The sequence below is a fragment of the Malaya genurostris genome, chromosome 2 (genome assembly GCF_030247185.1).
Source record: "Malaya genurostris strain Urasoe2022 chromosome 2, Malgen_1.1, whole genome shotgun sequence".
Taxonomy (NCBI): domain Eukaryota; kingdom Metazoa; phylum Arthropoda; class Insecta; order Diptera; family Culicidae; genus Malaya; species Malaya genurostris.
This window is the reverse complement of record NC_080571.1, coordinates 234610101-234628665: the sequence shown is the minus strand read 5'-3', so window position 1 is coordinate 234628665 and position 18565 is coordinate 234610101.

The window sequence follows — 18565 nt, the reverse complement described above, 5'->3', positions numbered from 1 at the left end:
CTACGGTTCGACCACTGCCCATGGTTGATGATGGTACACCAATCAGGACGAATCATAATACCTGCTACTGTCGTTAGCTATCGCATATAACGTGGTAGCCGTATAACATTCATCAGACACCTAAATCCTATTCGCATTAGTCGGAGTCGGTTCGACAGAGCGACAGAACACGCTTCCGTCTGTTTAACCAACCGATCGACCATTAACTTGTACCTCCTCCGACCAAACCATAGTGCACCACATCATGGTTGGACTCCCTCATATAGCCATTACGCCTCACTGTTCGTACCTGTCCAACCAAGCCGTAATGTACAACATCATGGTTGGACTCCCTCATATAGCCATTATGCCTCACTGTTCGTACCTGTCCAACCAAGCCGTAATGTACAACATCATGGTTGGACTCCCTCATATAGCCATTATGCCTCACTGTTCGTACCTGTCCAGCCAAGCCGTAATGTACAACATCATGTTTGGACTCGCTCATATAGCCATTATGCCTCACTGTTCGAACCTGTGCAGCCAAGCCGTAATGTACAACATCATGGTTGGACTCCCTCATATAGCCATTATGCCTCACTGTTCGAACCTGTGCAGCCAAGCCGTAGTGTACCGCACCATGGTTGGTCGACTCACATGGCATGCACCCCCTCCGGACCAAATTGACCATACGCTCAAAATGCATTTTTTGGGCTCAAAAGTCAATATTTTCGACGCATACGTTCCGAAATGTGGTCCCCCTATAGATAGATTTGTGGCCAAAACAGGCCAACTTTATCATGATTTGTAATAACTTTAACGCGTCGGTCCACCGCAACCAGCGGAACCGTATACTACGGTACCGTCAGTGAGACAACTATGCCTCGCATCGTGCGGCAGACCGACCGGAACGTAGAAGGCGGTTTCGCTGACATGCCCACTACAAGGGCCATTAATGGTTCATCATATGGCAAACTGATGGGAACATCTTAGACGAGTATGGGGATGTATCCCACTACAAGGGCCATTCATGCCACATCATATGGCAAACTGATGGGAACATCTTAGACGAGTATGGTGATATATGGTAAATAAAAACTTGAAAAAAACTTTAAAAAAATAAGCACGTCATCGAACGATCAAGTCGTTCGAGACGTGCTATACAGTCCTAGTACGATACCTCCACTAGGTCATGTACTATCCACGGGACCGATTACCAGAGTAGAATCAGTTGGCAAGAGACATAGAATGTCGCACTATACCACTATATGGTATAGTGATATAGTGCGAAAAGTTTTACTGACAGTTACCAGTTTTTGCAACCGGGTTACTTGACCAAGTTTCCATCTGTTGATCACATCGACCCAGTGATATAAAGTTCTGGGTCGTACATGTCGTAACAATTGTTAAGTGCACGAGTGGTTTAAGATTGGTGATTGGTTGAAAACGTATCTATGGCTAACGCCTAACAGCGATGCACATGCAGCGAACCGCTCCCGTATACGCGTCCGTAGTTATGTATACAGTGTTAACCGTTAACGCCTATCGATGCGGCATAGACAGCGGACCGCCCATATACGTGTCCATGGTGATGGTTCGTACCGAGAGGCATTATTTAAAATCGTTGTTACGGCTTACTTTGGTAAACGAACGTAACGACATATGGTGCGTTCTGGTAGTTTTGCGACGTACTTTCACGACGTGAAGTCCGTTTTGGAAAATCTGCGCACAAATTTTTTGTTCCATACAAATGTGACCAAGTTGCAACCGGTCAACCCGGTTTACTAAGCGTATGCCTCTCATGCTGCGGCCTTCCAGCATGTTACCCATGTACGAACTGGCACATATCCCGCACGGATAGGCATTGCGCCTACGTTCGTAACTTATCACCTATCCCGCGTACTACGCTCACGTCAATTGCATTCGACAGAGCGGGGACGGCACTACCATATGTGAAACAGCTGGGTTTTGGAAAAAAAATGCGGGTGTTGACTGAACTAAATCGGTTGTTGGAATAACTAAAAAAGTGTTGGACTTAGCTAAGAAAAAAAAATCGGATAGGTTGTTGGAAAAGCTAACTGAAAATATGTAGGTTGTTGGAATTGCTAACTACGGTTTGGAGGGACAGGTACGAACAGAGAGGCGAATAGCTATATGAGCGCTGGTGAAGTGGTGCACTACCGTGGCCCACTGCCAGATAGGTGGGAGCTCGGGTAAAATATTATCTCCCGGGTAACAATGAGATACCACCGTTGCTTCCGGCACTTGTCGGAGGCGTAGGAGGGAGAGTCTGTCAGGTTTCGTATCGTATTCCGAACGAATCCGGTTCAGACAAGGTTATAGTGATATAGTGCGAATTCAATATTGATCAAAGAAGTATTTATCAAGTGTGTGTGTTTAGATAGAGGAGCGTATTTAGAGTTAAACCATTAACGACTAAATTTTGTGTGGTGTTTATACGATGGCACCTACAACAAGAGCAGACCGCAATAAGCTGCAGCGGTCACTGACGGACATTGCGTCGTCATTGGTAGTAAGACAGGGCGATAAAGCTATCTGCAACATCGATCCCGCGTCAGGATGTCCATACGTCCAGAGTAGATTTGCCCCTGGCAACTTCATCCGTCACTTTCGTACCGTACATACGGAACGTGCATGTGCAAACAATCTCCTTACAATTGCCTATCCAATGGAGAAGAAGGAAAGAGTAATTCCTAAGCGTTTGATAGCTATTGACCGGCAGTTACTAATTGCGTCAGCAGTTAAGCTGACGACCTTCCATCATCTTCCTATTTCCTGCTTCGAGTGGGAAGGCTTCAAAGACTTACTGAAACCGATTACAACGACTCTTGGGTGCACTTTGAACCGTGTCACAATGAAATGTCATCTCTCGAAGACTGCCTGTCGTCTAAAAGAAATGTTGATAGATGAGATGAAAGGCAAGCTCGTCTGCTTGAAAATAGATTCTGCTGCCCGACACAATCGCCATATCTTAGGCATCAATGTACAGTATGCCCTAGACGAGCAGGTGGTCATTCGTACCCTTGGTATGATCGAAATCAAAGAAAGTCAAACAGCGGTGTTCTTGAAATCAAAAGTTATGGATACTTTGGCCGACTATGGGCTATCTCTTGAGAACATATTTTCCGTGACATGCGACAATGGGGCTAATATGGTGGCAACGGTTAGAAAATTAAACAATGATACGTACGTAATGCCTACAGAGCAGCAGGCTGATGGTACGAACATAGATGAGCTGGATGAGTCGGATGTGATAGAGGATGATAAACAGTGTGAACGAAACGTTACTGCTGAACTGGCCAATGAACTGTCCGAAAGGATTACTCTTGTGAGATGTGCCGTGCATACCTTACAGCTTGCAATACTGGATGTTGTTGATAAATCCGATGAGTCTATCCGAGCCATCACTGCTGTTGCTAGAAAATGTAAGCTGGTGAAGTACCGGTCAGAGTTTGAAAGCTACGATGCTTCATACCCACCCGTCTGGAGTAGGACACGATGGGGTGGTATATTCAAAATGATGGAATCGTTCGTACACCAAAAAAGGTTTTTTAACCAGTTGGCCGATAATTTTCCCGAACTAGACCTTTCCAATCAATGGTCGTTCATTGAGCATTACTATGATACGTTTAAGCCGTTGTACATCTGCACAAAGCAAATGCAAGAGAAGCACGTGTCGTTATCTGACTTCTATATGGCATGGCTGATGGCAACGAGTGAGGTACAGAAAGTTCGCGAAAACTCTTTCAGTCCCCATTTACTTCGGTCGTTGAACAATAGATTGAACATTTTGCGCCAATTGAAGGCGGTTCAGATGGCATTATACCTGGATCCAAGGTTCAACTATCGAGGTTCTAAAATATTCACGGCTGAGGAAAAAGATAAAATTCAGCAATACATAGTCGATACATGGGAACGTATCTGCCAACTGGGTAAAACACCGGCTAGTACAAGTAGAGAATCGTCAGAGTCTACCGATGATTTTGATCAGTATCTTACGCAAATGTTTGGTGAATCCGTGAATCTTGGTTGCGAGACCGGGTTTCTTCAACAAGTTAAGTCTTTGGACCTAGAGCCACGCCAAAAACATAACTACAACGTGTGGGACCATTGGTTGCGCCGTAAGACTACGCACCCAGAGATATATGCAGTAGCAATGGTTGTACTATCCACACCATCGAACCAAGTCTCTGTTGAACGGTCTTTCAGTGCCCTTGCCTTGGTTCTCTCTAATCAACGCACTGGCCTTGGGAAAGATACGTTGGAAAACATTTTACTTATTAAATTAAACAAAGACTTATTCTCCAGGGCGCTGGGAACTGCGTATGATTGGAAGGGCCCAATCGACCCGGTTGACGATGATTCTCAGGAATGAATATGATACCGTTGATGCTCAACTGAATGTCGAATGAGACAAATATTGTCGTCTATCACTGGCTCATCGCCGGGTGATAGGGGGATAACTTTTGTTTACATTTTCATGAAATCAATTTCCAATGATACTGAAAGGGTTCGGCAGTCATGATACTTGTTATGATTCAATTAGCGACAATCGTCGTTGGGTGGACGATGATATATGTGTTGTCTCAATGTAAGCTCGAGTCACCATTGTGATAACGAATTTTTTCAGCACTGCTTGTATCCCAATATAAAATCGCCAAGATTTTCTCATGAAACTTCAAGTTATTAAAAGTTACTTCTAGAGCTTGGTATGTAATTTTGTTGCTAGAAATTGTCAAAAACTTCCGTTTCCGTGAAACTTGTTCTGTACTTTCAAGTTGCTAAGAGTGTCCTTTAAAACTTGTATCGTACTTTCAATTTGACAAAAATTTCACAAGGAGCTTCAAGTTGCTAATGTTTCCATGAAACTTATTCTGTACTTGCAAGTTTCTAAGAGTGTCATTTAAATCTTGTATCGTACTTTCAAGTTGACAAAAATGTCACGAACTTTCAAGTTGCCAAAAATGTCTGTACATTCAAGTTACCAAAATTTCACGAGGAGCTTCAAGTTTCTAAAGTTTCCGTTGTGTACTTTCAAGTTGCCAAAAATGTTTCGAGGAACTGCAAGGTGCTACAGTTTCTGAGAAACTTAATTTGTACTTTCAAGTTGCTAAGAGTGTCAATTAAATCTTGTAACGAACTATCAAGGTGTCAAAAATGTCACGAAGAGCTTCAAGTTTTAAAATTTCCGTGAAACTTGTTTTCTTCCTTTAAGTTGCCAAAATTTCACGAGAAGCTTCAAGTTGATAGAGTTACAGTGAAATTTGTTCTGTACTTTCAAGTTGCAAAAAAAGTCACGAAGAGCTGCAAGTTGATACAGTTTCTGTTAAATTTGTTTTGTAATTTCAAGTTGATAAGAGTACCATTCGTAGTACTTGTCTCATACTTTCAACTGAAATTTTTTTTCGCGGAGCTCCTAGTTGCTAATGATTTCATGAAGTTTGTTCAGTACTTTCAAGTTGCCGAAAATTTCATGTTTCCGTGAAACTTGTTCTATACTTTCAAATTGCTAAGAGTGTCATTTGAAACTTGTATTGTATTTTCAATTTGCCAAAATTTTCATCACAAGGAGCTTCGAATTGCTAAAGTTTCCGTTGATCCTGTTCTGTACTTTCAAGTTGCCAAAAATGTCACGAGAAGCTGGAAGTTGCTACAGTTTCTGTGAAACTTAATTTTTACTTTCAAGTTGCTAAGAGTACCATTCGAAACTTGTCTCATACTTTCAACTTTAAAAATTCACAAGGAGCTTCAAGTAGCTAAAGGTTCCACAAAACTTGTTCTATACTTTCAAGTTGCTAAGAATGTCATTTAAATTTTGTACCGTTCTTTTAAAGAGCCAAGAATTTTATGTTTATGTGGATCTTGTTCTGAATTTTCAAGTTACTATGAGTGTCATTTGAAACTTGATCGTACTTTCAAGTTGCCAAAATTTTATATTTCCGTGAAACTTGTTCTGTACTTTCAAGTTGCTAAGAGTGTCATTTCAAACTGGTATCGTACTTTCAGGTTGCCAAAATTTTCATAACAAGGAGCTTCAAGTTGCTAAAGTTTCCGTGAAACTTGTTCTGTACTTTCAAGTTGCCAAAATTTTCATAACAAGGAGCTTCGAGTTGCTTAAGTTTCCGTGAAACTTGTTATGCACTTTAGAGTTGCTTAGAGTGTCATTTGAAACTTGATCGTACTTTCAAGTTGCCAAAAATTTCATGATTCCGTGAAACTTGTTCTATACGTTCAAATTGCTAAGAGTGTCATTTCATACTGGTATCGTACTTTCAGGTTGCCAATATTTTCATCACAAGTAGCTTCAAGTTGCTAAAGTTTCCGTGAAACTTGTTCTGTACTTTCAAGTTGCCAAGATTTTCATCACAAGGAGCTTCAAGTTGCTAAAGTTTCTGTGAAACTTATTATGTACTTTCGAGTTGCTGAGAGTGTCATTTAAATTTTGTATCACACTTTCAAGGTTCCAAAACTTCATGTTTCCGTGAAACTTGTTATATACTTTCAAGTTGCTAAGAGTGTCATTTGAAACTTTTATCGCGCTTTTAATTGGCCAAAAATTTCAGGTTTCCTTGGAACTAATTCTGTGCTTTCAAGTTTCTAAGTGTTCGCTGGAACGTGTAGTTACTAAATTTTTTTCATGGTCGGACTTGTTTTTACTTTCATATTGCTGAAAATACTTGTTAGAACATTCACCCTTCTTCCAAATTGCTAGTGTTCTTCAAGAAACTTGAAGTTTTTAAAAATTCCTTGTGGGAAATGGGCCATATTTGCAAGCTACCGAGTGTTCCACTTGGAAATTCTATTGCATTTTCAGATTGATAGTAGTGGGAATGTTTACGTGGAACTAGCATTGAACTTTATCTGAGCTTAGCTAAACTTTAGCTTTATTTAATCACGTAAAAGGGTGTTACGATTAGAAATGACTTGATGCACATTTTCTTAAACTGTTATTTTAAAGTTATGCGTATTGTTTGATGTAGATAACTACTCGTTTTGTGAGCAAAACAGAATCGATGCATTATAACACAAGTATATCAACAGTTTATATGTATAACAATTTGTGTTATTTTGAGATATTCCACAAATAACAACAGTAGAAAGTTAAAATTTATGATAACAAAATCAGTTATGATGTTTTATTTTCATTTGCAAGATTCATGATAAAGTTCATTAATTGAAAAAATGAGTTTTCCGTTGCTTCATATCGAAATATAATGATCAGAATTTCAAAAACTAAAAGAAAAAAGCAGATCACTAAATGAATTATTCATTTAATTAAAAGAATCAAGTTAGCTGTGATATAGTTTTTCGATTTTTAATTTGCTATCTAATTTATTACAATTATTGTTATAAATTTCTGCTTTCGGACCTCTGTAGTTATATTAAATTCAATAATAATTGTGAGACAAACGTTTCCAAATCTGTTACGATTTTATTCCCGCTAGAGTCTTTTTTGTTATGATTTTTGTTATTTTAACAGTAATTTAGAGCAGCTAATCGTTTGACAAAAACAGTATTTTTGAGTAAGTTAAATAATGGATACCAAAATACTAATATGATATAACAGTTCGGCTGAAAAGTTCGTATCGTTTAATAGAAACACACATTTTTTTTGCCAAAATTCGTTTTTATTATTCAACATAATTGCCGAATTGGCGATACAGCGATTATAGCGATCTTCCAACTTTTCGATACCATTGTTGTAGTACGATTTGTCCTTTGCCTCAAAATAGGCCTCAGTTTCAGCGATTACCTCTTCATTGCTTCTAAATTTTTTACCAGCGAGCATTCTCTTGAGTTCTGAGAACAGGAAAAAGTCACTGGGGGCCAAATCTGGAGAATACGGTGGATGAGGGAGCAATTCGAAGCCCAATTCGTTCAATTTCAGCATGGTTTTCATCGACTTGTGACACGGTGCATTGTCTTGACGAAACAAAACTTTTTTCTTCTTCAAATGAGGCCGTTTTTTTGAAATTTCGTCCTTCAAACGCTCTAATAACGCTATATAATAGTCACTGTTGATGGTTTTTCCCTTTTCAAGGTAGTCGATGAAAATTATACCATGCGAATCCCAAAATACAGACGCCATAACCTTACCGGTCGATTGTTGAGTCTTTCCACGCTTTGGGTTCGGTTCATCGCGTGCAGTCCACTCAGCTGACTGTCGATTGGACTCAGGAGTGAAGTAATGGAGCCATGTTTCGTCCATTGTTATATATCGACGAAAAAAATCGGTTTTATTTCGATATAACAGCTCCAAACACTGCTCAGAATCATCAATTCGTTGTTGTTTTTGATCGATTGTGAGCTCACGCGGCACCCATTTTGCACAAAGCTTTCTCATATCCAAATATTCGTGAATAATATGTCCAACACGCTCCTTTGATATCTTTAGGGTGTCAGCTATCTCGATCAACTTCACTTTACGGTCATTGAAAATCATTTTGTGGATCGTTTTCATCGGTAACAGCTTCTTTTGGACGTCCACTGCGTTCATTGTCTTCGGTGCTCATATGACCAGTACGAAATTTTGCAAACCACTTACGAATTGTTGCTTCGCCCGGTGCAGAGTCTGGATAACACTCATCGAGCCATTTTTTGGTATCGGCGGCACTTTTTTTCATCAAAAAGTAGTGTTTCATCAACACACGAAATTCCTTTTTTTCCATTTTTTCACAATAACAAAAGTAGCTTCACTCAAAATGCAATATCTCACAAACTAATAATCAAACAGCTGTCAAATTCATACACGTATCTTTTGAAGGTTGGTACTAACTGAAAATGGTATAGATTTAATTCTAGTGGCGCCCGTTTCTATGAACGATACGAACTTTTCAGCCGATCTGTTATATGGATACTGGTAGTAATATTTTTTTATTAAATAACACCCCTTGTGACTATATTCGAAATATATTAGGTTTGAAATACTATATATGGTGGAAGCTATGGCGAAGAAAATGTATATAATGTATACTGGCCTTATGAAATAAACATATTTATGAAAAAAATCATATTTTTTAGAATTGTTTCATATTTTTATATTTAAACATCTTTCTAAATGGGAAATCGTTTTGTGTTGAACTTTGATGAGTATTTTGACGTTGTTTTCAGTCCACTTATTGGTATAATGATGTCTTTCACATAAACGTGTATATCACTATGGGCTTCTACGGAGAATTTAAATTTGACTTTCGAAATTTACTTCTAGGGGAACGTGGCACTTGAACCAATTAGTTCTGATTCCTGACTCTTGGAATGAACAAGAGTTTTTTTTTAATTTATCTATGAAACCTGTAGCTAAAAACAGCGAAGATGGCTGAACCGATTTTCACAAAGTCAGTCTTGAAATTCTTTAAAAAGTTCCCGAGAAGTTGATCCAGATTCGACATCTGTGAAAAATTGTCCATTTCATAAGTACTTTTATAAAAGTGATGGTGAAACGAGGGGCACTTTTTTTTATAAAACTTGCTGGTAAATTTATCTAGTTGGCAGACCTTGTTAGTTAGTGGATTTATAAATCTACTTTAGGACTACTAGTCCCCGGTATCTGCTTCCGAACTCACCGGTAGTAGTGAAGAAAAGCTCCAAAAATTAAACTCGATTTCTCAGCAACGGTTAAACCGATTTTCACAAACTATGATTCAAATTAAAGGTCTCAGTTTCTTAACAGATAGTGTAGAAATTCATCCAGATCCGACTTCCGGTTCCGAAATTAGAGGGCAATCAGTATAAAAACCTTCCAACCTATCATAAAAAATTATGCTAAATCGGTACGCACCGGCACGTGCTGGTACGGAAGGAGAAAACCTCACCGCCTAGCACACAGCGTGCTTTGTTCAATTTCTTATAGCGTGCAGGGTTGCCACATTTAAATCTATATTAGCTTGATATAACTGTTTACAAATTGAAAAGGTAATGAGTTTATATTAAAGAAAATTTTTGATTTTATTTAAATTTGAAAAAAAAAATCTTGACAGAATCTTCTAGTGATGTGTTTGAAAATATTAAATTTAACAAAATATCTCTGAAATTAATTATTCCAGTTGTTATAATTCAGTTATTACCATCTTACCATCTAACCATCTAACGCATGGTTGGCGAAACTGTGGAATGTAACCAAATCAGCTGTCATTAATGTTGGCAAAATGTTCGAAGAGCTTTTGTCGATTAAGGAGTGTATCGAAAATAAGCTATCCACAATTTTTTCTTTCAAATTATGATAAAAACGATATTTTATTCAAACTAAAAATTGATCCTTTATTGTACGAGGTTCAACTTGAGCATAATGAAAACTGGATGAAATTTAAGTTATTCCTTCACGAGTTTTCGAACTTTTGATCGAACGCTCTTCGTCAAGTTCCGGACAAGTTTTGCATCGCATTTTTTGGACGCTTGAGCCCAAATATATTTGAACTCCTGCATGTTCCCAGCTGCCTAACCAGTTTTCTTGAAGACCCTCTTCACGATTGCCCAGTAACGTTCGATGGGTCGAAGCTGAGCGCAATTTGGTGGATTGATATTTTTCTCAACGACATTTATACCCTTTTCCGCAAGCCAACTGTGAGTGGTTTTGGCATAGTGAGCCGACGCTAAATCCAGCCAAAGCAGTGGAGGTGTACTATTCTTCTTATATAAAGGCAGCAATCTCTTCTGGAAATACTCAGATCGATAAATTTCTGCATTTATAATTCCGGTAGTGTACAAATTGGTTGACTTAAAACCATAGGAACATATTGCTTGCCATACCAGTAACTTTCGGCCGAGTTTCTCCACTTGAATCGACCTGTCCGCATCGCTCACATCCTCCCCAACGACGACAGTAAAGTATTGTGGACCTGGAAGGGTTTCTGAGTCCTCTTTTACATAAGTCACATCGTCCATCAAAACGGTCTTTAGGTGATTTCGCCTCTTGATACGCTGGACCATTCCGACACTCGTTCCTGTTGTTTTGTCAAAATCACGCATTGACATTGATTTGTTCGTCATGATTAGAGATACAACTTTCTGGTCCAGTTTCGGGATGGAAGAACTGGGTTTTCTGCCTCTTCCTGGTAGCTCATCCTAAGAATAATGTTCCCCAAACTTATTAATTATGTTTTTAACACTGGCATGATGAATTCCAAACCGCTTCGCCAATTTTCGCATAGTGATACCCTTCTCACTTAGCCATGTGTCCAGAACCTTAATTTTCACTTCCTTTTCAAAACGCGACTTTTTGAAAACGCAGAATTTCAACCGCACAAACAAATAGACAAACGATAGCTGACAGCCAAACGCACAGCATGCTGTGATCTGAGCATAAAAAACCATCACAAATGCATGCGTACAACACAAATGTATGTGGATAGCTTATTTTCGATATACTCCTTACCATGATGACTTGTAGCCAAAGTAGCCAGTTGTTCAAAGTAGAGCCTCAACCTTTCCGTCCCACAACCGTGTTACGAGCAAACAAGAACGTGATGACCCCAAATCCAGTTGCAAAGCGCAAGAAGCTTAGGGCGAAGGGCGAAAAATTACATACAGTGGCAAAAATTACTCTTTATTCGGTAGCAAATTGAAAACAAAATCCAATAATTTCTTCAAATTGATAGATGGTGCAGTGCACGAGGTGCATATGAGGACGATGACGCCACTAATTTCACCTTATTCCATGGTCGTATCGATAGCTTAGTGCGAACCCTAGAACTCTTACCAACTCAAATCTCCAACTTCGCGACACCTACGAAAGATCGTGATGAGAAAGCATTTCCTCTCCTCTTGTTCAGTTTGAATTTTCTTCGAATGCTTTCAATTCTTTAAAACTTCGAATACATATTCTCATTTCCTTGTTTTAATCTTAAAATTTCTTATTATTCTCTTGGTATTGACCTACATGAATATTTTTGTATTTTTCATGTACTATGCCAACAGTTTTTTATTTACGGAAAGAAACGTATTTTGATAAACACGACATGAAAATGACTTACCGTAGCAAACGATTTGCATCGTGAAACGGATTATCGACGCGCTTACGCTGCCGATGCCGCGCCGAAGGACATGCGCGTTTTGAGAAGCCAGCCAGCTCCAACTGCGAATGTGAGAAATAAATTTCATCCGCTCACAACGTGGTGCAAGGATTATTTTGAAATGTTGAAATTAATGATGAATTATTGAGTTTACCTTTCCCGTGCCAGCCACCATGGCCGGTGCCGGTGGTGCATCTTTCATTCGTTGGGACGAGTGTTTTGTAGCAGAAATCAACGCCCGTATTTTGTCTTTTTGGAACTGCATTGCTCGGTTTGTTATGACATTTTGATCCCCTTTTGAACAATCGCTCATAGACTCATCGTTCGGGCCTCAACATCTCAACAAATTACACCCGAATCAAGGCGAGACTAGGTTTCCAACATGTTGATTGATCTCATTTATCACCGCTGCGCACTGGGCCAATTCCCGGAACTCGACCCAGAAACGCTAGCAGCCATCCAATCAAACACGCTCTTGTGTAACCTGTTCTGTTTGAGGTCTTATAGCTCTCGAGAGATTCAGGAAACGGTGGGTCGACGGCGGGATTGAAGTAATTAATTAAGTATTCTTTCACCTGTTAGTTGAAACTTTTTACTCTTGTTTTACTTATTGCTTCTTGTTTCTTCTGTTACGTGTTACATTTTACTTATATTATACTTGTTGATTGTTACTCGTTACTTTTGTTATCAAACAACAGTCTCATCTTCGCGCTCCGTTGGCCACCTTGAAGAAGATCCATGAAAAATAAACACCCGTTTGTTTATTGATTACAACTGGGAGAAACTCGCCCTGGCACCGTGCGCTGGACCAGCGCAGGTCCATCACACATGAAAGTGAAGGCACAAAACAAACAGACTAATTTATTAACTTACATTTGTTTCAGTTTATTATCTGATCATTTTATTTCTGTTGTTCCCCCGCCCCGTTTTCGGTTCACCAACCAACCGATTCGAGCGTGGCCGATGAATCGAAAGGAGTCCCGTTGAGTGTGTGCGTGTGTGTGTGTGTGTGCGTTGTGGCGTTTACTGATCACATCAGGCCATCAACTGGGGCATCTCAAAGGCGAATAGAAACAACGGCAGAGCAGAGCCCATCAGTCAGAGACTATCAACTGAATGAGCACCTATCAGAACCGGGTGTGATGGCTTCTGACAACAGATTGATAAGCTTCTCTTCTTCCAGCAGCTGCTGTGCTGGTCTCACTCGGACCGGTGCAGCAGTCAAGTTAAATTGAATTCCGATCCGAACCGGTACGGTTATTTATTGCCCTCTTTTTATTTTTTTTGTTAGGTTGGAGTATCGTTATTTAGGGGTCCAGAAACGAACGCAATTGTCGTGTCTTTTTCGCTGGAAATGGAAACACTTGAACAACAGAACGATAAATAGCTGCTGCCCGCCCGGTTGAACTCGAAATGGAGAAAAGAACACGCGGAACATGGCGGCTGACGGTTCGGAGTGAGAGCAACAACGGTTCAGTTGAATGCCAACCAACAATATATTAATGTTTATAGCTGTTGAATATAAATATAATATTTATAATTTTTGATGAAATATAGTCGCAACGGGAGGGCTTCGTGTTGGTTTGTTTGTCTCTGACTCGGAGAAGTTGCTTCTGGACCCCCAGCACCTTGGGCGAAATTGAAAAGCTGAAAGTCACTCGCACTCGCCAATGATGACGGCCAATGACTTTTTTTTGCCGTGTGACCGGTAGGTGGATACAGGTTTGGGACAGGTACACTATCACGCCAACTGCTGCCGTCTTCGTTCTTCGACTGCAGCTCTCCGGCCGAGCTGGTGGTGGTCGTCTTCTTTGTGGGCCAGTTGAGTTGAGTTGTTTGGCTCCGGTGCGATTTGAACCAGTCGAGTGACGACGCGACGGCCAGAGGTCGTGTTGTGTCTTCCACTGAACACAATTAACAGAAACCAAATGAATTATGCATTATATTTATTCGATATGGGCAAGAGCTGGTGGTCGTGTTAATTTCGAATGAACATGATATAATGTAAAAAAAAATTCAACAGGGCGTAACTCGAACGTTTTCCACCGGAAACGTGTTTATTAGCATGATGCCACGATTTTTGCAATGTCGACTTCTACGGTCAATCTTATATTACAAAAGTTTCCAAAAGACATGCGTTATGAGACTAAATCCAGGATTAGTCCGATTTCTTTCAAGTAATGCAGTAATTTCTGGATTACATAAAAAACCCAGTAATCATTACTATTGGTAAATAATTTAAGTAATCACTACTTTTTAAAGAATAATTCCAGTAATCCAGAAAAATGACAGAATAATCTGATAATCATTATTTAATTAGAACGTGTGATGATGATGATGATGATGATGATGATGATGATGGTCCCGCCTCATACCCCTACAAAGGTGTGAGCAGAACGAGTTATCTAAATGATAATTAATATTTTTGCACATATCTTAACCAGTAAACAAAGAAAACGATCTGATTAATCTAGCAGGTATAGATTCTTCTTCAAAAGAACGACTAACCGCAAAATAACATTAAAATATTTCGGATTTACTATCCAGGGTTAATCAAGAAAATTTCAAGAAAATACTATCTAATTATACGTAAAAAAATAAAAAAATCTAAAAAATTTAAACTAACTAACTAAATATTTGCTTACAAAGCGTACTTTATGTGTGAAATACATAACTATTTGAACTCCACCAATGTCGTTGCGCGTTTGATTTCTCTTGGCATCGAACTGAAAAAAACTTATTCCCTTGTACAATAATGAGTTTTGCGATCTGGCTAACAAAAAGCTTGGTGTTCTAGCATCAGATACGTATTATACCTATGTAAATCAGTTCCTCTTTCAATTCGATCACACAAATATAGAAGCAGCATGCCATTAAATATCTTGAAAATAAATACCATGGTTAAGTAGTAAATTCTCTGTTTCACTGAAAGCCATTGTAATGAGTTCAGTAGAAAATCTGAAGAGATACCGCTCTCTACTACATTTTAGAATTGATCGCATGATTTTATTTTGCAGCCGCTGTAATCTCAAGATTTGTGTGTTATTAGCAAGAAACAGAATGGATGGACGAAAGTCAATGTGTGGTGATATGACTGTTTTATTGTTTACTGTTTACTGGAGCAGGGAAAACCCCTCTTGAGTTGACCAACTATTAGTACTTACTCAAAAGGGCGCAAAACCTCCTCATCTTTTAGTACCAACAGATAATACAAAATCCAAATGATACAGTTATACTTAAAGAGATATGGACGGTCATCGATTTTTTTCGGTGAAAGTAATAACTAATCGGTGCATTAAACCGGACGTTTCGACCTACTAAGGTGTTCGGTCATCCTCAGCGGCTATCTAAAAACATATATTTGTCAAGTAAGCTAACTCTAAACATTGAATTTTAACACTTAACTTACATGCTAATGACGTCTACACTACAACACTTCACATTTTCAACTGTCGTGTCTTTTGCGCTCTCTCTGTCTCTTATCTGTTTTGGCTGTATAGAGGTTTTTAATTTTATCAACTAGTCCGTTGTATGCTGATCTAAACTTTATCGAATCTCGTTGAAGGTTAAACGTGTTCGACTCTCCTCTAATTTTTATATAGAACATCTCAGCTGTTAAACGTGTGCCAGTTCTTTGTACTTCATCTAAAATTTTAACGTTCTCAAAATCAAAAACATGACCCTCATTTATACAGTGTTGAACTAAACCAGTATTGCCTATGCTTTTTGATTTAACATCCCTTTTATGCTGCTCTATACGTTTTTTTAAAAATTGGCTGGTTTGGCCAATATATGACTTTCCTTTACATATCCCGCACGGTATTTCATAAACAACGTTCGTTCTACGGTCTATTTTTATTCTATCTTTTAGCTTACTATATACTGTGTCTTTAATTTTGTTAACTGTTCTAAACGCTAACCTTATGTTGTATTGAGATAGATAACGTGCTAACTTTTCTCCTAGACCTGGTATATATGGTGCGGATGTGAATTTGGTGGCTATACTGTTATTGTTGTTCTGTGTTAACGAGTTGTATAGGAAATGTGTTCGTTGTTGAATAATATTATTGATTAAGAAATTAGGATAGTTATTATTAATAAGAATTCGTTTTACAATATTCAGAGCATTAGGTCTGTAACAAGCCTCGCTTAATTTTGAAAGCCCTATCTACAAGAGCTATCACTGTGTTTTTCTTGTGATTAAATGGACTCAATGAGTTGTAGTCTAAATATCTGCCTTCTAGGTCCTTTGGAGTCCACTCTGTCGAAATACGATCATTCTCTCTTTTTAACAACGTATCTAGGAATCTGATTCGCCCATTATTCTCCAGCTCTACAGTAAATTGCAGTCGTGGATGGAAACTGTTGAACACCTCCAACATCCGATTAACATATTCTCGTTGCACACCTACCAAACAATCGTCCACATATCTTCTAAAGAAGACTGGCACAATCCCTTCCTGGCGTAGCTGTGCCAAAGCGCTCATTTCAATTCTCTCCAAAATTATATTTGCTACAACTGGAGACAATGGCGAACCCATTGGTAATCCAAACTTCTGTTTGAAAAACCGACCCTGATGCTTGAAAAAAGTGGATGATAGCTGTACCAATCGCGGAATTGATAATCCGCAATGGAATTCCATCTTTGTGCGTTTTTGGTAACCCGTATATCCGTGGCGGGTTGCAATTGTAAACCTTCAATCTTTGTTTCGTAGTTTTTTCTATCCATTCTGCATCACACCATTGGTCAAACATCGTGTTAATTTGTTTCAACGTGGATACCGTCGGATCGTTCCTGATCTCTTCGTACGTTTCTTTGTCATTCACCAATGCTAACATTTTTGTCTCATATTCAGCTCTATTCATAACTACCGTTGATTTGCCTTTGTCTGCTTTCGTAACAATCAGATCATTCCTGTCAGCTAAATACTTACAGCTACATATTTAGACTACAACTCATTGAGACCACTCTTGTAGATAAGGCTTTCAAAATTAAGCGAGGCTTGTTACAGACCTAATGCTCTGAATATTGTGAAACGAATTCTTATTAATAATAACTATCCTAATTTCTTCATCAATAATATTATTCAACAACGAACACATTTCCTATACAACTCGTTAACACAGAACAACAATAACAGTATAGCCACCAAATTCACATCCGCACCATATATACCAGGTCTAGGAGAAAAGTTAGCACGTTATCTATCTCAATACAACATAAGGTTAGCGTTTAGAACAGTTAACAAAATTAAAGACACAGTATATAGTAAGCTAAAAGATAGAATAAAAATAGACCGTAGAACGAACGTTGTTTATGAAATACCGTGCGGGATATGTAAAGGAAAGTCATATATTGGCCAAACCAGCCAATTTTTAAAAAAACGTATAGAGCAGCATAAAAGGGATGTTAAATCAAAAAGCATAGGCAATACTGGTTTAGTTCAACACTGTATAAATGAGGGTCATGTTTTTGATTTTGAGAACGTTAAAATTTTAGATGAAGTACAAAGAACTGACACACGTTTAACATCTTAGATGTTCTATATAAAAATTAGAGGAGAATCGAACACGTTTAACCTTCAACGAGATTCGATAAAGTTTAGATCAGCATACAACGGACTAGTTGACAAAATTAAAAACCTCTATACAGCCAAAACAGATAAGAGACAGAGAGAGCGCAAAAGTAAAGACAGTAGAAAATGTGAAGTGTTGTAGTGTAGACGTCATTAGCATGTAAGTTAAGTGTTAAAATTCAATGTTTAGAGTTAGCTTACTTGACAAATATATGTTTTTAGATAGCCGCTGAGGATGACCGAACACCTTAGTAGGTCGAAACGTCCGGTTAAATGCACCGATTAGTTATTACTTTCACCGAAAAAAATCGATGACCGTCCATATCAGTTTGTTTGCGGTGATGACCATAAAACAACTATTAGTACTTACTCAAAAGGGCGCAAAACCTCCTCATCTTGTAGTACCAACAGATAATACAAAATCCAAATGATACAGTTTTACCTTAAACTAATACGAGCTATTCTTTACATACAAACATTAACTACATTACACTTAAGCAAAATTAAATTACATACGAAGGTTCTTAAATACATTCAATAATAGGTCAAGTTTTAAAAAAAGCAGCAAATAAACGTTTGAGAGTGACACGAGATAGATTAAAATCAAATATTGTATAACACCGATTAAATATGCGAGCCATACTAGACAGGGGTTCATTCTTCGCGTAATTTGTTTCAGAAAACTGGATGACGAGGAAAGAGTTGCTCCGGAGAGTTCTGCGTCGGATGTTTATATCCATTTGTCCAAGAAGATCAGGACAGTCTATATGACCAAGTATCAAATCGGAAATAAACATTGCTTTAGAGACGTTGCGTCGATCGCTAAGTAACTCAAGTCCAATTAGGTTACATCTGTGTTCATATCTAGGAAGATTATAAGGGTCTCTCCAAGGCAGCTGACGTAGAGCAAATCGGACAAATTTATGCTGCACAGCTTCGAATCGTTGTACTCCATTACGGTAATAAGGTGACCAGACTACT